The sequence below is a fragment of the Bos indicus genome, chromosome 13, assembly GCF_029378745.1.
Source record: "Bos indicus isolate NIAB-ARS_2022 breed Sahiwal x Tharparkar chromosome 13, NIAB-ARS_B.indTharparkar_mat_pri_1.0, whole genome shotgun sequence".
NCBI lineage: Eukaryota > Metazoa > Chordata > Mammalia > Artiodactyla > Bovidae > Bos > Bos indicus.
In genome coordinates, this window is record NC_091772.1 from 44,060,131 (window position 1) to 44,083,189 (window position 23,059).

The 23,059-nt window shown below is 36.9% G+C and overlaps 1 long non-coding RNA gene across 1 annotated transcript in view; it reads left to right on the forward strand.

Moving 5' to 3' along the window:
- Window positions 1–22,444, forward strand: part of LOC139186508 (uncharacterized) — a 58,417-nt gene extending 35,973 nt beyond the window's left edge. The window contains exon 3 of the long non-coding RNA XR_011570091.1: window positions 21,238–22,444. This is a non-coding gene — a long non-coding RNA (uncharacterized lncRNA). The remainder of the gene's footprint in view (window positions 1–21,237) is intronic.
- The last annotated feature ends 615 nt before the right edge of the window (window positions 22,445–23,059 follow it).

The following is a 23,059-nucleotide window of genomic DNA, read 5'->3' on the forward strand; positions in this document are numbered from 1 at the left end:
AATGGCAACAATGACTTCTACAAAAAAAATTTACTAGAAAGGAAGCCTTTACACATGCATATTGAAATTGACAATATGAGGCAATTTAGGGAGCTAAATTAAATCAACTTCATCAGTCTGCGAGAGTGAACCAACAGCCTTCTTTGACAAATCCAGCTATTATTAAACCAGGCAGTGTACTCAGCCAGTTACCAGCTCAACTCTCAGAATGCTGGTGCCATGAAGATAGAGAGAAAATGTATTCTGTGAGCATCAGAAATTCAAATTTAAATTCTTATGTATAATCGGGTAGCAACTCAAATATTCCAGTTACTTGATTATCAGAGGTGAAGGCAGTTCAAATGCCTTTTGGTATGTTTTATCAATTCACATAAAGCTAGTACCTGCTTCCATCAATAAAAAAGGTGAAATCTTGAACCTAAACTATTGTCTTATCCTTCCTGGTACTGTCATTAAAGGCATCAATTCAATAATGGGGAAAAACAGTAGGCTTGGACTTTGGTTAAATGTAAATTTTGGGGATTATTTGATTTATTCATTGTATTTGTTTCATTCAAAGGGAAAAGAGTTGAAGATGGTAAATCTTAATTTCATGCTGCTGCTGCTGCTGCTAAGTCGCTTCAGTCGTGTCCCACTCTGTGACCCCAGAGATAGCAGCTCACCAGGCTCCCCTGTCCCTGGGATTCTCCAGGCAAGAACACTGGAGTGCCAGCACCCCACTCCAGTACTCTTGCCTGGAAAATCCCATGGACGGAGGAGCCTGGTAGGCTGCAATCCATGGGGTTGCTAAGAGTCAGACACGACTGAGCGACTTCACTTTCACTTTTCACTTTCATGCATTGGAGAAGGAAATGGTAACCCACTCCAGTGTTCTTGCCTGGAGAATCCCAGGGACAGCGGGGCCTGGTGGGCTGCCGTCTATGGGGTCGCACAGAGTCGGACACGACTGAAGCCACTTAGCAGCAGCAGCAACAATGGTAATAGAGGTAACTGATTACAAAGATGTCTTTTTGGCTGTGACCGAAAGGAACATTTCAATTCTAATTGTAGACAAATTAAATACACCAGGGATTTGGCACCTGACATTTCAGCCTGAGGAAGAAACAATGTATAATTTTCTCTTGGCAGACTAATTCTGAAGAGGCCTCTGTGTGTGTGTGTGTGTGTGTGCATGTCTGTTAAACAGGAGGTAAATGCCTTTAGAGCATGAGATAAACATCTTTAGAGCATGAGATAAACACATAGCACAGCACCTTCCACCAAAAAAAAAAAGCGAACTGCAAAGGAAAGCCACATATTTAATCTTAGATTTTCTATTAGCCACATGAATGAAAGGGAAAAAGATAAATGGGTGATATGAATTGTAATGATAACGTTTACTTATCCCAATATATCCAAAATAGAGCATTTCAAGAAACAACCAAAAAACCTTATGAGAAAATCCAGTGTGTGTTTTACACTTATTATTCAGTTTGGTCCAGCCCGTGTTTCTAGATTTCAACAGGTAGTGATGCCTAATTAGATGGCACAGGGACACAGGTGAGCAACTCTAGGTTTATTTGTGGCTTTGACACCATCTCAACCTACACTCATCCCTGAACAAATCACCCAAACATTATCCCTTCTTTATTCCACCTGTCAAAAGCGGGATTACATTTCCAACTATATAAAGTAGATTATGACCTAGAGCAATAGTAACAATAAACCTTTGCAAGGTTTTCAGACCTGACCTATAGTTATAATAGTTCTCCCAAGACCTGATGATCATTACTCATTACTAAATGTCTTTAATATTGTGATTAAAATTTGTTTTTTTAGGGCTGTGGGGTATAACTTTGTCAGGAATAAACCCAATTAGCTTTTACTATTTGTTTTCTTTGTGACTATGCCATGTGGCATGTGGGATCTTAGTTCCTTGACCAAGGATCAAATTAGTGACCCCTGGAGTCTTAACCACTGGACTGCCAGCAAGTCCTATCGATTAGCTTTTAGAAAAATGTCAGATATTTGTTGTTTACCTCCAATTCATTTTTGCATTGTTCTTTACTGACAGAACACTGCTTAAGAATTTGTGGAAGTGACTTAATCCCCTTCTTAGGGGTAAATCCTGTGATCCCCTGTGAGGTTGGGGTTCCCCAGTGAAGAGGCTGAGAGGGGGAGCCCTGTCTCTGCAGGATTTATTGGGAAGGTCACTCTTGGTGACCCTCTCTCAGGCACTGATAAAACAGGTGTGAGTCCCACAGGTGTAATTTGCTGAATGAGAGTGACAGACAGGCAGACAGAAACACACACACACACACACAGGACAGAAGGCAAACAAACTAGGGTACATAGTACTGATAGCATGTTCTGAAGCCCTGAGAATATCTAATTACAGTGTGTTTTCAAAACTGCCAGGTCTGTAAGAGACTAAAAAGTGATGAACAGTCAAGGTGCTGGTATAGCAATGGCTTTTATTGTCATTTCTTTTGCTGTTATTAAAGTTGAACAATGGTCTTTAGCAGCATGCCTGTAAGGTTGAGAATTTTAATCCCCTTTTAAGATGAGAAGAATGAATGAGAGGGAAATAGTTCAATCCTTTCAACAGATTAGTAGAATAGATTAGAGAGCAGGTAAGTGAAATGGCTCAAATTGCCTTGTAAGTCAGTGGCAGGACTTAAACTTTAGAGCCTGAGCAGGTATTTTTTATCACTTGGGTACCAACCTCTGAGCTGTGAGCATCTACATTAATTGATAGAGACTCTAGCGCAGGGATCAGACCAGGCTTTGGGAGTCAAACACATCATATTTGTTTCCCCGCTATTCCAAAAAGTTTAACTTTTATATTTCAGTAAGGGACAAAATGGGGAAATAAGGTAAAATGCTATAAACCTTTGTTTTTGTTTGTTTTGTCACTTTTTTTAAAAAAAAGGTAAATACGTGCTCTATTTTGTTGCCATGATGCTGGTCTTGGGTTTAACTCCTACTTGTTTCAGCAAAGATGGATTCTCCTCTCCAGGTTTATTACTTAAATAGTTATTCACTTGAGTAGCTGTGTTTCTGAAGCAATTTTGGTCATGTCACTGGACATGGTTAAAGTCAGACAGGCTGACAGGGGCCTTTCCATGTTCCTTACTACGGGTAATTGCTATTTCTACAAATGTCAAAAAGCACCATGTTTTCAAAGAGCTGTGAACACTGTTGTCAATTCAAGGACAGAAAATGTGCAAACTATTTCAACGCTTTATGGGTATTGATTTAGGAATAAACAATAGGAATCCATAGTTAATACTCAGGCCTCTTGCTTATAAATCCAGTGGCTATAAGCTGTAGACATCCATTAATTGGAAGGATCTAGAAAATGGCTAGGAGAGCATTGCCACCCTTCTTCCAGAGAAGAGTCATGATTTCTTTTAATCGTTCATTATCAAGCCTGCCAAATCGTAAGCAAACAAGAAAATATCCTAAACGGAAGCCATATTTCTAGTGGGCTCCTGTGTTAACATTTTTTGCTCAGAATGTGCTAATGTAATAAAGAAAGCTTGAGTGGCAGTTACGTCCACAAGAGAATTATAATACAGGCCAGAAGCTGAGACTCAGTGGCTGTTGGTGGAGACGTGGATTTCTTCCTGTGGTTTAATGCTCCGACCAGCCACTATTCAACCAGCAAAGACTTAAAGCAAAATACTGCTATGTGCTCACAAGGGATAGATTTCGTTTCCCCCACTACTCAGGGGAAGATAAGAAACCCATCTTCCAGGCTAGAAGGGGAGGTGACCATTTCTGTGCACAGGCGTGGAGGGAGCTGCTTTGGAGATTTTCACTCCTGGAAGGCAGGTGCCGGGCAGGCTCCATCATGGGCCACACTGGTTCCTGCTTCCTGAAGGCAGGCACTGAGGCCTCTGCGATCTCCGAGGACCACTGATGACACCTGGAGCAAGGGGATGCTGCCCAGGTCAGGGCCAAGCCTGCCCAAGGCCTCATATCACAGAGGGAAACACATCATGCTCAAAACAGAACACTTCCAATTACAGTGAGCAGACCTTTTGGTCTGGAGGTGACCGCTGCCCAGACCTCTCCATTTAAAGGGGAGCAAAGCCAGGATCCACCTTCCCTGAGCCGGCAGGTTCCTCCTGTGAGGCTCATAATTTGGGATGTGCATCCTGAGGAGGTAGAAAAGCCCTGGAGAGCTGAATCCATTTACCTCAGACTCTGATTGGTGTGTGTGCTTTGGGCCCCTACTGGTTTTGACAACTGAAGTGCAAACAAAATGATACAGAACCTGGATCATTATTTTCATCAATCATAAAACCTATACTGGATTCTATAGCCTGGTCTGGTTCAGACTTTGCAGTAAAAATGAAGTAGGAGGAAATGAACTCTGCAAGGAGAATCCACAAACCCCACTGTGTCTCTGGCTGTGGTAGGGAATGATTAAAAAAAAAAAAAGGTAGACAAAACTTCATACTTTCTTCTATTGCTTGAAAGTCTTCACTGTCTTGCCCTATTGTTTCAAGCATAATGTACAGTGTAAATTTCATGATTTTCTGTAAAAGTAAATTTTGCAGATTTTTTGTGACATCTTGGATCAACTCCATGGCCCATTTTTATACTGGTTTAATCTTTTCTTTATTAATTTTAAATAAGAGCATTAGCTCTTTGCCTAAGAATTATATTGCATTTATTACAATTTTTGTTTCTCTTATGACTTTGAGATATTTTAAAGTTAAAATGTTTCTATAATTTAAGTTATATATTTTGTCTATGGCATGTGTATTAATGTCAAGCTGAGAAAGTGCTTCACTCCATCTTTTTATTTAGAGATAAAATGATACCACATTTTCTTCTAAAACCTTTGTGGTTTTATTTTTAAAACTGTGCTACTTAATTCTCCTGAAATCTATTTTCATATAAAAAATGAACTATAAATCCAATTATGTGTTTTTTTAAAGAAAAGGTGAGACTGTTTCTCAACCACATTTATTGAATATGGGATTCAATATAAGATAAATATGCACCTAAATAAATCCAATTGCTTGCACTAAACAAAACAAAAACATATTGTCAAGCAAGACCATGCAATGGGGAAGGAGGAAAAATGATATAATTATGGGAACTTAAAGTTTTGCACTCAGAGAATATTATCATTACTATTATATATTATTAATTAATATTGAATGTTAATTTTTAAATGGGGAGCTGATAAATAGGAGGAGGATGAAGAGGTCAAAAAAGGAGGTGAGAAGTCAGCCTTAAACCTCTAACAATAATTTGGGATTAAAAGCTGTATGTAAAAAATCCATTAAATCTATTGAATAAAAATATACAGGATCCTAGGGCTTCCCAGGTGACACTAGTGGTAAAGAACCCACCTGCCAAAGCAGGACATGTAGAGCCATGGGTTCGATCCCTGGGTCAGGAAGATCTTCTGGAAAAGGGAATGGCAACCCACTCCAGTATTCTTGCATGGACAACCCCATGGACAGAGGAGCCTAGTGGCCTAGAGTCCATAGGGTCACAAAGAGTCAGACACGACTGAAGCAACTCAGCACATGTATACAGGATCCTGATAGTTTTGGGGTAGAAAAGAATGAAAATAATTTATTTCAAAAGAGTGAAAATAGAAAATTCAAATGGTTTTTAAAAGTTAAAACAACAGATAAGAAGATACATTGTATATCAGAGGAAAGTTTATTATCTATTGGAAATATGCTGAGTTTTTAGTGCAATGCCTGACTTGGATAAGTGTGCAAGAGGTAATTGACAGTGTCATGGTCGCTGTTGTTACTGTTCAAAGTGTACACTTTTAGCTTTATTTTTTAAATAAAATATTCACATTTACTTTATTAATTTATCACTTGATAGACACTTTAACTGTACTATTTTGCTATAATGAATAACACTGTTTTGAATATTCATGTACAAATTTTCACGTAGACATGTTTTTAGTTCTGTTGGATATGTACCTAGGGGTGGAACTACTGGGCCATATGGTGACTCTATGTTTAACTATCTGAAGAACTGAAAAACTGTCTTTCCAAAATGACAGGACCATTTTATGTTCCCATCAGCAATGTATGAAGTTTCAATTTTCTCACGTCCCTGCTAACATTTGTTACTGTCTTTTTTACTTATATATTATTATATATAAGTATTATATATTATATATATATTATATATTATTATATATTATATATTATATATATATTATATATAAGTATATAAGTATATACTTATATATAATATATATTATATATAAGTATATATATATATTATATATAAGTATATATATATAATATATATATATTATTATATATACTTATATATTATTATAATTATAAGTAATTATAATAATTACTTATTACTTATTATTATTTACTTATTACTAAATTACTTATCGATAATAAGTAAAAAAGAATATGCCCGACAATGCAGGAAATGCGGGTTCAATACCTGGGTTGGGAAGATCCTCTGGAGAAGGTCGTGGCAGCCCACTCCAGTATTCTTGCTGGAGAATCCCATGGTCAGAGGAGCCTGGCAGGTTACAGACCACAGGGTTGCAAAGAGTCAGACATGACTGAGCAAGTAAGCACAGTGAGTGTAAAGTAGTAGCTCACTGTGGTTTTGGTTTTCATTTCTCCAACAAATAATAATACTAAATGTTTTTTTTTTCAGATGTTTATTGGTCATTTATATATTGACTTTTAAAAATGTATTTTCAAATCCTTTGTCCATTTAAAAAATTGGGTTATTTGTCTTTTTTACTGATAAATTATAATAGTTGCAAATTCTAAGATTTATTAGTATTTCATCCCATTCTGTGAGTTGTCTTTTTGCTTTCTTGACAGTATTTTTGATGCACAAGCATTGTTAATTATTATGAAATCTAATTAATCTATTTTCCTTTTGTTGCTTGTGCTGTTGGTATTGTATCTAAGAAACCCTTGATTAATACAAAGTCACAAAAATTAACATCTGTGCTTTCTTTTAAGAATTTTATAGTTTCAGCTCTTACATTTATGTCCTTGATTCATTTAAGGATTTTTTTTAATATGATGTAAGGCAAGGGTCCAATTTCATTATTTTATATGCAGATATCCGTTTATTCCAGCACTGTTTGCCGGAGAGGCTCTTGTTTCCCTATTGAATTGTCTTGGCTCCCTTGTTGAAATTAACCATGAATGTAAAGATTTATTCATAGACTTGTGAGTCCATTCCATTTATGTGTATGGATATCCTTTTGCCAGCTCCAACCTTCTTAATTGCTATAGTTTGTTTGAAATCAAGAAATGAGTTCTTCAACTTAGTTCTCCTTTTCCACCATGGTTTTAGTTATTTGGAGTTCCTTGTGTTTTCTTCACTTCATATTAATAAATGTTTTATTTGGATTATCTTAATTTACCACCAAACAAATACATGTTCTCCAGCTGGAGGGATGTATGTAAGTATCTCACATTGCTTGAGAATGGAATGTGAAGTCAAGTGGGCCTTAGGAAGAATCACTACAAACAAAGCTAGTGGAGGTGATGGAATTTCAGTTGAGCTGTTTCAAATTCTAAGAGATGATGCTGTGAAAGTGCTGCACTCAATATGCCAGCAAATTGAAGACTCAGCAGTGGCCATAGGACTCGAAAAGGTCAGTTTTCATTCTAATCCCAAAGAAAGGCAATGCCAAAGAATGCTCAAACTACCGCACAATTACACTCATCTCACAAGCTAGTAAAGTAATGCTCAAAATTCTCAAAGCCAGGCTTCAGCAATATGTGAAGCATGAACTTACAGATGTTCAAGCTGGATTTAGAAAAGGTAGAGGAACCAGAGGTCAAATTGCTAACATCTGTTGGAACATCAAAAAAGCAAAAGTGTTCCAGAAAAATATCTACTTCTGCTTTATTGATTATGCCAAATCCTTTGACTGTGTGGATCACAATAAACTGTGGAAAATTCTGAAAGAGATGGGAATACCAGACTACCTGACCTGCCTCTTGAGAAATCTGCATGCAGATTAGGAAGCAACAGTTAGAACTGGACATGGAACAACAGACTGGTTCCAAATAGGAAAAGGAGTACATCAAGGCTGTATATCATCACTCTGGTTATTTAACTTATATGCAAAGTACATCATTCGAAATACTGGGATGGATGAGGCACAAGCTGACATCAAGATTGCCGGGAGAAATATCAATAACCTCAGATATGCAGATGATACCACCCTTATGGCAGAAAGTGAAGAGGAACTAAAGAGAAGAACAAATAAACAGCCTCTTGATGAAAGTGAAAGAGAAGAGTGAAAAGTTGGCTTAAAACTCAACATTCAGAAAACTAAGGTCATGGCATCTGGTCCCATCACTTCATGGCAAATAGATGGGGAAACAGTGACAGACTTTACTTTTTTGGGCTCCCAAATCACTGTATATGGTGACTGTAGCCATGAAATTAAGACACTTGCTCCTTGGAAGAAAAGTTATGACTAACCTAGACAATATATTAAAAAGCAGAGACATTACTTTGCCAACAAGGGTCAGTCTAGTCAAAGCTATGGTATTTTCCAGTAGTCATGTATGGATGTGAGAGTTGGACTATAAAGAAAGCTGAGCTCCAAAGAATTGATGCTTTTGAACTGTGGTGTTGAAGAAGACTCTTGAGAGTCCCTTGGACTGCAAGGAGATCCAACCAGTCCATCCTAAAGGAGATCAGGCCTGGGTGTTCATTGGAAGGACTGATTCTGAAGCTGAAACTCCAATCCTTTGACCACCTGATGTGAATAACTGACTCATCTGAAAAGACCCTGATGCTGAGAAAGATTGAAAGCAGGAGGAAAAGGGGATGACAGAGGATGAGATGGTTGGATGGCATCACCGACTCAATGGACATGAGTTTGAGTAATCTCTGGGAGTTGCTGATGAACAGGGAGGCCTGGCATACCACAGTCCATGGGATCACAAAGAGTTGGACATGACTGAGCAACTGAACGGACTGACTGACTGATCTCACATTGTCTGAGACAATCTGCACTGATGCTCAGTATCTTAGTATAATTAGGTGTCTTCCTTTTTATCCCCAAGGAGTCCTATTTTGAAAAGCAAATACTTGGGCAACCTCATTTTAGGTCACATCGGAGCTGCAGTTCTTTCAATATCCAAGTAGGGAATTGAGTATGTTAGAGAAGTAGGCACAATCCATTATCCACTCCAATTCCATGGCTTTTGAACCTATCCTTACTTCAGCTTTTTGAGATAAACTTATCAATCATTTATAATGTCAATTCATCTCTCATAGGATATCCTCTGAGTTAAAGTAAAAATCGATCTTTTAACTGACTCTCTCCCTTAGGACAAAGCATGGAGAAAATGTTTATTTAATTTCTCATTTTTATCTCCCTAAGATTATTACATTTGGAAATGCTTTAGAATGTGTGTTAGTTGCTTAGTCGTGTCTATTTGCAACCCCATAGACTGCAGTCCATGGGATTCTCCAGGCAAGAACACTCGAGTGGGTTGCCATTTCCTCCTCCAAAAGAAACTATAGAAAGAAAGAATGTGAAGTCACTCAGTCATGTCTGACTCTTTGTGACCCCATGGACTGCAGCCCACCAGGCTCCTCCATCCATGGAGTTTTCCAGGCAAGAGTACTGGAGTGAGTTGCCATTTCCTTCCCTGTGCTTTAGAATAGTATTAATATTTAAATATTTTCTTATTATGGCCATAAGAATTTACATAAAATATTTACACTTAGCAAATAAGCTTTTTAAAATCATACTCAACAATGTGCTATGCTGTGCTTGCTTGCTTGGTCGTGTCTGACTCTTTGCTACCCCATGGACTATAGCCCGCCAGGCACCTCCTCCAGGGGATTCTCCAGGCAAGAATATTGGAGTAAGATTTCATGCCCTCCTCCAGGGGATCTTCCCAACCTGGGGATCAAACCCAGGTTTCCCGCTTTGCAGGTGGATTCTTTACCAACTGAGCCACCAGGGAGGCCCATACTCAACAATACCCAGCAATAAATAACAGTCAATTAAATTTTAGCATTGCATTCATCAAGTATGATACAGTAACATAGACAATAAAGATAAATTTGGCAAAGACTTTAACCATGTAATCGACCTTTTAAAGTGAGTAAAGGGTGGAAAAACACCCAAGGCGAAGTATAAGAAGAGCAGTTTAATACTGTAGAGCAAATAAGATGAGGAATTTATAGCTACAGGAATTTGTGTATAGGTTGTTTGGTTTTACTTTTTACTTGGAAAATTAAAAATTATGGAGGCCTGGAAAAATATATGAATACATAGTTTTCTAATCCAATAATTGTGAGAAGAATGTTTGTGAAATAGAAATCAAGGAAGAAATATTAGAAATTTCTATTAAATATTTTAATTGTATTGGGTTTTGGTTTCCTATCTGTCTTTGGACATTGACTTAGAGAAGCGTCCTTCAACATAAAAAAAAAGTAGCTAAATAACAAGACATTATACAGCAACTTACAAGGGGCACTGGCATGTCCTGTGATATGAAGAAATAAAAAAGTGAAAGTGAAAGTTGGTCAATTGTGTTGGACTCTCTGCAACCCCATGGACTATATATTCTTTACCAACTGAGCTATGAGGGAAGCCCTTAGGTTAAATAATATTGAACCTGTTTTCCTGTGTGTGGGGGGAGAGAATTTATGAAATAAACAACCACCAATGTTGAGTACCTGAGGCACATTCAACAAGATTTTGGATCACTGTGTCATTTTAAAACTCTAAAACTTATTTGCTTATTGCAAAAGTCTTGTTTTATTTAAGGGGACAAGTGTTTTTATATGAAAGAGAAAAGATGAAGAAGGAGAAGAGAGAACGAGGATGCATGGCTCTTTTGTGTCTTTTCTTTTCTGTTGGGAATATTTTGCTTCTGTATTTCAGACAATTCACCAGTGGATTCTCAACAAGGTCAAGAATGAAAGGAACGTAGGTGCCCACTGTTAGAGAAACCCGGAAGAAGCCTCAGGATCAAGTCATGAACTTAGTAAACACTTACGTTTGCTTTTGAAGACTGTGTTAGTGGAAGTGTGAATTGAATATGTATTGAGTTCCACAGTTTTTCAAGTTAAAGGTCACTTCTAAAGCAAAAGATTTCTCCCTGACTCTCCCCACTCTACACACATTCTCTCTCTCTCTCCCTCCTGTAAGGTGACATTTGTAGATAGACAAAAAGATTTAGTTTCCAGAATTTATGTCATGTACTGAATGTCTTAAAGAAATGCATTGCAGGCCATCTAATTTCACATCAGTGATGATATTAGGAAGAAATGGCAAAGACTGATAAGGATTGAAGGATGGTGTATAAATAACCTGACCTGAATTACCAAAGAGATATTCTGAGGTCATTTATACAGTAGAATAAAAACTAGTGTATTATACTGGGTTGGATAGAGTGTCTTGCTCACAAAGAATTAAAATTCACTTTATTACTCTATGTATTTTGAGAAGTATGACATTTCTCTTAAGTAAAATCTACCTTGCTCTAAAATATATCATTGAAAAATTATTATTATATAGCTAATATATTTAGAATAAATGCCTATCTTGATCAAACTATAGAAACAACTCAACTAAAACAAAAATATTCTATTCAAGCAACCAAATGGTCATTTATCCTATATAAGCCAACGCATAGAGACACAGTCATGTTAAAAGTGTAGCCCTTATCCACCTGCAATTAGCTTTGTGGTAAAAATGACACCCTACTCAGTTATTCATTCATGATGGAAAATGCACACAAAAGAAATTTGGGAGCTAGAGATAGCTATTTCTTTTTATTATGGCACTTGAGTCTACTGGTTAATTGTTAGATATAATACCATTCACTGCCCCTGGAAACAATGACAACTTTCTTTTCCACCTCTGCAATTGCCTCATGAATCAAAGAGCTCTGGTAGGCTGCAAAAGTAATAATAATAAAAATGCACCATAAATCTCTCTAAGCAATTATCATATTTCATGCCTTATTATTAAATGGAACTTTGAATTTTTCAACTTAGGTAGAATGATGATTTTATGTTGCGTAAAATGTCTTTCATGCAAATGTATTGCAATATGATATTTGGGGGGAGGGCACAGGAATTCATAAGGGGACTCACCTCATTTGTGATAAAGAAGGCTGAAGGCAGGTGTGTATACTGGTCCTTCAGTATACATTCCACCTACATTCCATCATGCCTGGGCAAGCAGTATTATCCCAAAGGAGGCAAGTCCTTGACTTCCCCATCAGCTCGTCTAAACCATTGTCTTGGAGAAACGTATTCAGGACTATTTTACTATTCTGCATCAAGACTGAAAACAATATGAAAATATACTGCTCATTTCCTTTTTTATAGCAACCCTAAGGTAATCCTTAAGAATCACAACTTGTAGAGAGGGAAAATTACCCTTTCATGAAGCAAAATAAAACTTTTGACAGTTGATTTTGAAACACATCTTTCTTATGGGAAATTAGAGTGGGGACATTGTGAGATACAATAGACAGTGCTCTTAATAACATCATGAAGCAGCAGCAAGATGGGCATCTACAGTAGTAGATTGGTTCTTGTATTTTGAATAATTTCCCCTTGTATATATAATGCTTGCCAAAGTCTGAAAAGCGCTGCAACAGATGTTAATAAATGCTTTTGGGTTGACTAAATTTTAAAAATTTTTGCATGATTATTCACACATGACAAATTAGAAACTACATGAGATAACACTATATATATGGTCCCTTTTCTCTTAAGCATTCAAATCTAAGACCAAATTCTGAAAACAAAATAACCAGCGGAGGTCATATTTCAGTCTAGAGTAGATACATTTGAAGAATTCTAGACAAAGCTTTATACAAATAAAGATTCATACTGTGTGAGTCATGGTGTCTGCCAATATGCTACTTCATATGGATAACAACAGTAATATCACAAAGGCTTTGGAAAATCTTGAAGGGTGTGGTGGGTATTACTGCCCACTGAAATTGTGTGTGTGCTTGTGTGTGTGAGAGACACAGAGAGAACTAGAGACAGAGAGACGGAGAGAAAGAGAGAGACCTCCACCCTTAATAAATGTATACAGTCAATGTTATTTAGTTTATGGAAATCCATTCTTCTACTAGCATGGTAGAACTGAGACTCAAATTTTACATGAGGATAATTCTCATTATATTTAATGGGCAATTTTAAAGATTGGAAAGTATCATTTAACGTTATAAAATTCCAATTAAATGACTTCAAAAGAGTTGTTATTCTTGTAAATTTGGTTGAAGGATATTGTGCTATAACAGCTTTACATGAATGTGATTGTATTTAATTCCTACCACTGCTTTGTAATATATGCACAATCATCCTTACATAAGGAAATTAAGAGGTAATGAATTCTAATACCTATTACTTGCCAAAGAAAACACTGTCTGACTTTGTAAAGGTACACAATTTTCTTAAAAACATCAATAATACTTTGAATAGGCAACTTACATATTATATCTGTATATGTGACTTATAAATATATATGAAGTACTCAAATCACCCATAAATGCATGTTTGTTATTATTGGTCTCCTCTTTTATGTTCTTAATGATATATCATGAAATTCAGTACCAAAGCAGAATAATACAAACTGTGACACACAGGAATACAGTTCTTTATCAGATTCTCGATGCCAGGAGGTTAATTTGGAGGGCACTGAAACTTTTAAAAGAACTAGACTGAACCGTTACCTTATGAAGTGAATGCACACTGGTTTGTCATTTGAACAGATGCTGTTTGTCTCTGAGTCTCTGCCTGACCAGTAGAAGCTGTTGGTCAAATTAATGAACCAGGCTTCTCTGGTGACTCAGATGGTAAAGAATCTGCCTGCTATGCGGGACACCTGGGTTTGATCCCTGGGTTGGGAAGATCCCCTGGAGAAGGGAATGGCTACCCACCCCGGCATTCTTGCCTGGAGAATCCCATGGATAGAGGAGCCTTGTGGGCTACAGTCCAGGAGGTTGCAAAGAGTTGGACACGACTAATGATGCTAAAGCTAAAACTCCAGTACTTTGGCCACCTCATGTGAAGAGTTGACTCATTGGAAAAGACTCTGATGCTGGGAGGGATTGGGGGCAGAAGGAGAAGGGGACAACAGAGGATGAGATGGCTGGATGGCATCACTGACTCAATGGACGTGAGTCTGAGTGAACTCCAGGAGTTGGTGATGGACAGGGAGGTCTGGCGTGCTGCAATTCATGGGGTTGCAAAGAGTCGGACATGACTGAACAACTGAACTGAACTGAACTGAAGCTGCTAACACACAGTTAATGAATCACTCCTGCAGGCTAGCAAAGCACCTTCCATGTTTATTTTATATAATGCTCGTCACTATAGGGAAACTACTTACTCACCCCAATTAGACATTAGCTACAGGTATTGGTCTTCTTAAACATCTTCCCTAATAAGGATTTATTGCAAGATGAATACTATAGAAATTAAAATAATTGTTATGCTTGAGACAGACTCCCTAAGCCTGCAAAATTCTTACTATACTAACCCACTTCTTGAAAGAAATTTGTGTGCATATTCTACTCAGTTATTAAGATAATGTATGTTTATTATGAAATGCTAAACATGTGAGGAGAAAGGAAAGCAACCTGTAATTTCCCCGCCCAGAGATAACATTAATAGAATGAACACCTGTGTACAGACTTTAAAACTAGGATTCTACATTCCATTCTGTTATTACTTGAACATTTGTCCTTGCTAATACATGTTGTATGTCCTCTAAATTCTCATTTTTCTGACTTTATCATCATTTATATGGCAGTTTTCAGCTGTTAGACATTTAGCTTATTGTTTATTTTCCACTCATATTATAAAATGTGATAAACATATTTTGATGTAAATCATTACATTTATTTCTTATTTCTTTAGGGCATATTCCTAATGGTATTGCTGGGTCCAAAGATATAAATATTTACTGTTTTGATCTATATTGACAATTGCCTTCCATAATGTTTGCAGAACTTTGCAGCTTTGTCATCAGTATAAAGATGCCCATTTTCCAACATTCTTACTAACAAGGAATATTGCCCTTTTCAATCACGTTGGTTTGGAAGCAAAACTCATGTTTTGCTGCTTTTAAAATTAGAATCTTTTATTGTTAAAATGATACAATATTTTCATGTGTTTGCTTTTCCCTGTATGTATCATCTGTTCATACTTTGCCCCTTTTTCTATTGTAGTGTTGACACTTTTCTCATTGACTTACATGGAAGTTAAATAAAGGAAGAATAAGGACAATGGTATTGTGTGCATTTTAGACTTTGTATTGTGAGCATTCACTCAGGGGCAAGCTACACATACTAAAGATCAGGAAGTAGCCGATTGGTAGAGTCTGTGCACAAGTAACTGAGATAAAAATTTAGATTCTTTTATTTAGGAAAAAATCCCAATCCTTGAAATACACTTGAGAAGTGAAGGCACAGCCTGTTTTAAACCATCTTGTCCAGGGTATTTTAAAGGATAAAATAGCTTCATAATAATAATGATAATGTAAATAATAGCTAACATTTACTCTGAGTGTATGTATGAGGTACTTACCAAGTTCTTCACATTCTCAGAACCATCCAATAAGCAGGCAGTCTTTCTATTTAAATTTTATAAACAAAAAAGCTGACCCTTGTAAGGTTGCCTGAATCTTGTATTAAATTTAACTCATGTACTTTGGAGAAGGCAATGGCACCCCACTCCAGTACTCTTGCCTGGAAAATCCCATGGACGGAGGAGCCTGGTAGGCTACAGTCCATGGGATTGCTAAGAGTCAGACATGACTGAGTGACTTCACTTTCACTTTTCACTTTCATGCATTGGAGAAGGAAATGGCAACCCACTCCAGTGTTCTTGCCTGGAGAATCCCAGGGATGGGGAAGCCTGGTGGGCTGCTGTCTATGGGATTGCACAGAGTTGGGCACGACTGAAGCAACTTAGCAGCAGCAGCAGCAGCATGTACTTTACGATTTTTATGCTACCCTAAGTCACAATTTTTAAAAATCCCTCTATATCTGCATTCATTTTTCCACATTTTTGATGCTATAGTACAGAAACTCAATTGCTTTGTCTTTTGATCAGGCATCATACTATTATGATTTATTAGTTCTCATAGCCATTTTGTAGGTTTCTAAGGATTGTGTTTATTAATATAAAGGGTAAGGATTACTGAGAATAAGCACAGTTTTACCTCCATGTCTGGAACCCATTTCTCTCATGTGGCCTGTGGATGAGTTCTGAAGTAGAGGTCAGGTCTGCATGTTGATTCATTCAGTTTGACTGGAAAGAAAAGCATTGTGCCCAGCTCTCTATTTAGGACAAAAGTTGGAGTTAGTCCTCCATCCCAATAAGGTATTACTAAGTACTGCAGATTTTCATGGGAGTTTTAGACTCTCTAAGGGCATGCCTGAAATTCTCAGGTGACAGACATTTGTGGTGAGGTTGCTTGAGGTGTTTGGGGGTGATAACCCACCCAAGTAAGGTTTTCTTGGGTTCACATTTTATGTTTTGGGCAACTCCATCAAACACACAAGGGTAGTACACTGTTGACTGTGCTAGTTTTCCATAAAGGAACCGTTAATTAAGAATTACAAAATGAAAAATAACAGACTGTTTCACTTCTTTTTTTTTTCCTTGCTTCTTTTTCTATTTTGGAAACAGTACTCCAAAACTCTCTCAGCAGTTGAGTTAAACAACGGCAGAATTGCATTAGAAGTGAAGCTTGCCTAAATTGGCATTCTGGAAGCCTCCCAAGAACAGAGTAAAGCATGCTTGGCATTTCAGGTCCATTAAGGGGTGAACTGTGACCAGCTCCAAATGTTTTCTGCTCTTTCAACACCAGGTCTCTCTATGAAGTGGCAGTTGACTATAAAACAGGTTTTAGCCTGAAATGGAATCTTACTATTTCTCCACCTCTTTTCATGCAAATATCGTTTTAAAAATAACATCAGTGGATGAATATAATTCTTTAACTATTTTACTTGACTAGTATACATGTTATGGTAAAATTGTAAGTTATGCAATACAATTCATACTGTCATATAGAATTTTTTCTATTATTTGAAAGCAGAATAGTAATAAAGACCTGTGAAAAGATGGAAATACATTAATCTCATTTTCTCCATGTTATAGAATTAATTAGTTTTGAATTTATTATATTTCTTTCCAATTTGGATAAGTATTATTTTTCAATCTATGTGCCTATGTGTGGATACACATATAGGTACTTATATTTATTTTACATCTAAGCATAAATATTTACATCTTTAGGTTTTACATATTTTACTTTTTATGCTACATATTTTAGATTTTAATATTTATATATATATGAGCATAAATATTTATATGCTTATTTTTATGTTACATCTAAGCATAAATGTTTATATGCCTATATCTGTGAATATCTGGATTAAAAAATAAGAATCACCTACTGTGTTTATATTTCCTCATCTAGGGCTTTTATGCATCCCAGATATAATAAAGGTTTATTGAGCATCTACTCTATCAAATCACTCCTCTAGATTTTGGGGATCTTTCAGTGAAAATTTAGACCAAAGTTCTTCCCTCATGAATTTTATGTTCTGTTAGTTGCAGCATTTTTGACTTACGATTTAGGGTAAAGAGAGTGCATTTGTGGTTTTATGCAGTATCAAAAATATTATTGTATAGGAAGAAGAAATAATTGAGACTATTTTTCCTGAGTTCTTGCACATTTGTTCTTGCTTCAATTACTAAGTGTAAGATATTTTATCCTGATCAACTCCATTTTAGTACATTATATAAGTGCAATCTTTATTAAGAAGTACCTGATGGCATTTTGTATTCTTATTTTAGATTTTAATAAATACTATGCAGCACAAAAAATGACAACATAAAACTGAAATAAATATGCAATTATTTATTTTCTACATTAATTTACTGACAGATAAGGTAGCATAGAGATTTTTGTGTTGTGTATTCCAAGTTCAAGATCCAAAGCTGAGTTTCTTCTTAAGCATAATCTTCTCTGTTCAAATTGATCATGCAGTGTTGTTTATTTGATTATGAAAATTATGTAAGAGCTTATAAGAATGTATGGGCTTCCCTGGTGGCTTAGCTGGTAAAGAATCCACCTGCAATGCAAGATACTCGGGTTCAATCCCTGGGTTGAAAAGATCCCCTGGAGAAGGGAACGTCTACCCACTCCAGCATTCTGGCCTGAAGAATTCCATGGACTGTATAGTTCCTGGGGTCGCAAAGAGTCCGACATGATTGAGCGACTTTCACATGGTAAGAATGTATAAACTACGGCAAGATAGCATGTGAAAATTGATGATAAAATTGCAGATTTGACACTGGTTTTTTAAACCCTGCTGAATTGAGGTTTTCTTTTGCTTTTAATGTCATTTATTATTTTCTTCCTAAGTTTACAAGTAATGCATGTTCATTGTAGATAGGTAAAAATACATGAAAGCACAAAGTAAAATTTAATAATAATCACCCAGAATGCTCACCCTACCCCTAAAAAATCAGTATTAGCATTTTAATGCATTTCCTCCCAGTATCTACTTTAAAAAAAAAAAAAGATGTAATTGGTCTACATCACTGTATTAGTTCTGACGGTACAATACAGTAAACTCACTACAGTTCTTACTGGTGACACCACATTTGTGTCATTGTTATTATTCAATATATTTTCTCAGTTAATTTATATATACTTTGTACAATATTCTGTATAAAATAGAAGCAAAAGAAAATTTAGAAAAAATGCAGGCCTGTGGCAATGTATTGCACTAGAATTTACAGCAATATTACTTCTAGCTTATTTCTAGTAGACATTGGTTAGATAGAGACTAACTCTCACTGCATTGACTCATCTGTATTAAACAAAAGGACTTCCTGCATTAAATTAACAAGGGAAGCAACCTATATAAGTAATTAGGTAGGAAAGAATGGTAAAATTAATCCCAATAAATGGTAAGAGAAGGGTTTATTTTAGTAAGACTTGGACATTTTGCAATAGTGAGCATAATGTTTTGTAAGTATCATTAATCTTAGTAAAAGGCTAATACCAGTAGAAATGGAAAACAGTGAAACACCAAACCCTGATCTATGTTTTAGCTATAGTCTTAGAATTAGGGTTTGTGAATCTAAAGAGGAACTTTCTAGTTTTTTCTGCATCTTTTGATATGTCAGAGAAAGGATTCTCAACAAAATTGATAAAAAAGCAGGCATTCTTTGGAAGCATGAAATGCTTAATGTTAAAATCACACACATACATGCACAAAATACAGATTGTAAAAGTTTAATATTGTGACCTTCAAAAGAGCTTATTATACAAAACAGAAATCAACATCCTTTTTCAACGATGACCAGGGGATCAATTATCAGTGGCATTAAGCCTGAAGGCAGGTCATTGATCATTTCTATTGCCATGGCTATGATGGCTGTTGCTGCAGTTAGTGAATGCTATTGAACCTGCAACTCAACCCTAATCATGAACAGTAGCTACCCTCTGCTCCCCAGTTCCCAATATTTCAGGAGAACAGGGTTAGAAACGCAGGCTTGAAAGGTCACCAAACCCTCATGGATTTTTTTTTTTTTTTTTGGATGTAATGTTTACTGTAAAAGATACTGGGAAACAGTTCAATAAATATCTTCATGTTTATTAAGGTGCCTCAAATTCTAGGCTAAACATTATTTTTATTTCATGTATAGCAAAAGTCTGCTGCAAAATCCTGTTGGTCCATCCTAAAACTTTTGGATAATCAGAGATGGCCACTGCATATTTACGTAGTCAGCATCTTTAGTCTCTTGAGAGAAATGGTGAGTGGAACTCTTGATCCTGCTACTAAGGACCGACAGTATCAGTACTGAAATTTTCAGGAGGAAGAGACAAGCCTGCTCTACTCTCTATGGTGAAGACATAAGTTGTGAGGGACACTTCCTGAAAATTGAAAAGTAGAAACAAATAAACAAAAAAATCCAATTTCTTTTGGGCTATCATGTTTACTTCACTTTTACATTAAGTAATATAGAATGGTTTTATGTGTGAGAGTGTCTAGGGACACTAATAAGCTTGAGCCCAGTTTTGCATGAGGGGTCAGAAGAATTGAAAGATCCAGACTATTTATTGGCAACCTGATGACGAACTATATGTATAACAATAAAACAAAAATCAGTGCAGGGCAAGGAGCAGCACCTGGAAACATATAAGTCATGAGTAAAGACAGATACAGAAAGCAAGAGGGACCTATGTGATGGCAAAAAAATATGACCTAGGACCTTAATTACTGTAGCAAAAATGAAGCCCAGGGAAAATGGCATGAAAATTTTAAAAATCAATTAAAATGTGTTCTTTCCCTTTTTCAGGAAAGATAAGGGGGTCTTGAGATACTTGATGCTACAGTGTTGATGTTTAGGTCTCAGATTTCAAAAGACCTCCCTGGCTATCAGCTCTCATGGCCCTGGTCCTTCCTTGGTGTGGATTCTGGCTCATCTGATGGAGAATTATGTCATATAGGATATGATCAAGCATCAGCTGTAGCTGTAGTATCATCTGAGGCTGCTGGGGGAAGATCTGCTTCCATACTTGGTCTTTGTTATCACATTCAGTTCCTTGAAGGTGTCAGGGTGAGGCCTTCCCTTACTCTTGCACCTCTGCCATGACTGAGAGAACATACCCAAAGTGAAGACCACGGGCACAGACACCCCCCTACCCCAGAGCCCGCCAACTGCCCAACACATATATAGTGAGCCCAGCTAAGAAAACAGGTCCCCAAAGCCAGTATAAACCACAAAGCCACAAAGCCCTGAGCTAAATAAAAGCTTATATATTCAGCCACTGGTTTTGAGGTGATAATGCAACATCATTCTGTAGCAGTTAACTGAATAGCACTTACTATTAATCTATCTCAAAATTTTACCTCAGAGGAATTCTCATTTATTTTGAGAAGTTATTAGTGTTATCAAAGGCTGTGTGTATGTGTGTGTTTACTGGGTTGCAAAGCTTAGTAATTCATCTTATCAGTTTTAATTTTTTACTTTTGGTAGCTCAGCAATTAATTTTTCTAGTAATAAAGTCAATGCTGCTTTAAGACCCCAAATGTCAGATGTGACTTCCAGAGGATATTATATATAAATGGTTGGATCCCAGAAAAATTTCCTAGATGTTAGTATGATTTTTTTCCCACCAAATTTCAGATTTTAAAAATTAAGTTGTCTCTAACTTGTACTTCTTATTTAACTTATATGCAGAGTACATCATGAGAAACGCTGGGCTGGAAGAAGCACAAGCTGGAATCAAGATTGCTGGAGAACTATCAATAACCTCAGATATGCAGATGACACCACCCTTATGGCAGAAAGTGAAGAGGAACTCAAAAGCCTCTTGATGAAAGTGAAAGTGGAGAGTGAAAAAGTTGGCTTAAAGCTCAACATTCAGAAAATGAAGATCATGGCATCTGGTCCCATCTCTTCATGGGAAATAGATGGGGAAACAGTGGAAACAGTGGCAGACTTTATTTTGGGGGGCTCCAAAATCACTGCAGATGGTGACTGTAGCCATGAAATTAAAAGACGCTTACTCCTTGGAAGGAAAGTTATGACCAACTTAGATAGTATATTGAAAAGCAGAGATATTATTTTGCCAACAAGGGTCCATCTAGTCAAGGCTATGGTTTTTCCAGTGGTCATGAATGGATGCGAGAGTTGGACTGTGAAGAAAGCTGAGCGCTGAAGAATTTATGCTTTTGAAATGTGGTGTTGGAGAAGACTCTTGAGAGTCCCTTGGACTGCAAGGAGATCGAACCAGTGCATTCTAAAGGAAATCAGTCCTGGGTGTTCACTGGAAGCTGAAACTCCAATACTTTGGCCATCTCATGCAAAGAGTTGGCTCATTGGAAAAGACCCTGATGCTGGGAGGGATTGGGGGCAGAAGGAAAAGGGGATGACAAAGGATGAGATGGCTGGATGGCATCACTGACTCGATGGACATGAGTTTGAGTGAACTCCGGGAGTTGGTGATGGACAGGGAGGCCTGGTGTGCTGTGATTCATGGGGTCGCAATGAGTTGGTCACGACTGAGTGACTGAAATGAACTGAACTGAACTTGTGCAAATAAATGGTATTTGCCCTACAGAAGAGTTTTAATGAGATGGCACTTGACACTTGCCTTCATCATGGTCAAGACATTTGTTTTGAAATATGAAATTGATCTACCTGTTGCCTCTCAAGTTTTCGGGGAAAAAAAAAAGACTCTAAGAGTTAATTTCCACTTTTTCTGATCTTGTTCAACAAATGTTACCATACTTTAAAAAAAAAAATAAGTTTCTTCTTTCACTTTCATATCAATGGATTCAGCTAATATCTTCCAGGTGTAAATCATCTTTGGCCCTTAGACAAGGCTCTTAATGTACAAGTAAAGAACAATGCCAAATATTAAATTGCTATCAATTAATTTCTAGTCCTGTGTGTGTTCAGTCACTCAGTCATGTCTGCTTTGCAACCCCGTGGACTGTAGCCTGCCAGGCTCCTCTGTCCATGGGATTTCCCAGGCCAAGAATACTGAAGTGGGTTGCCATATTCTGCTGCAGGGGATCATCCCAACCCAGGGATGGAACCCATATCTCTTGTATCTCCTGCACTGGCAGACTGTTTCTTTACCATTGCACCACCTGGGAAGACTCTTCTTTCTGAATTTTTTTAGCTGAAAATGTGCCTATTTAAAAATGTTTCCTTCAGCATTGGTTTTTAAAGCCTGCTAGTGACATTCCAAGTGATATTTTTCTAACCAGAAACTTTTATTACAGAAAGTGTGATAGGAATTTTGAGAAAATACATGACCTCTCTGAGCAGCCATTGACCTTGCTAGATAACATGAATGGTACTACATAATGGGAAAGAATTCCACAAGTAACCCCAAGGAATGTGTGGCACTCAGTGATAATCTTATACTTGAGCTAATTTCATGATCTGAGCTTTGTTCAAATATTGAAAAGAAAGCCGTGGGCTAAAACTATAATTTGCTTCAGTGGATTAAATTGTACATGAATTTAATTTTTTTTTTTTTTTTGTACTA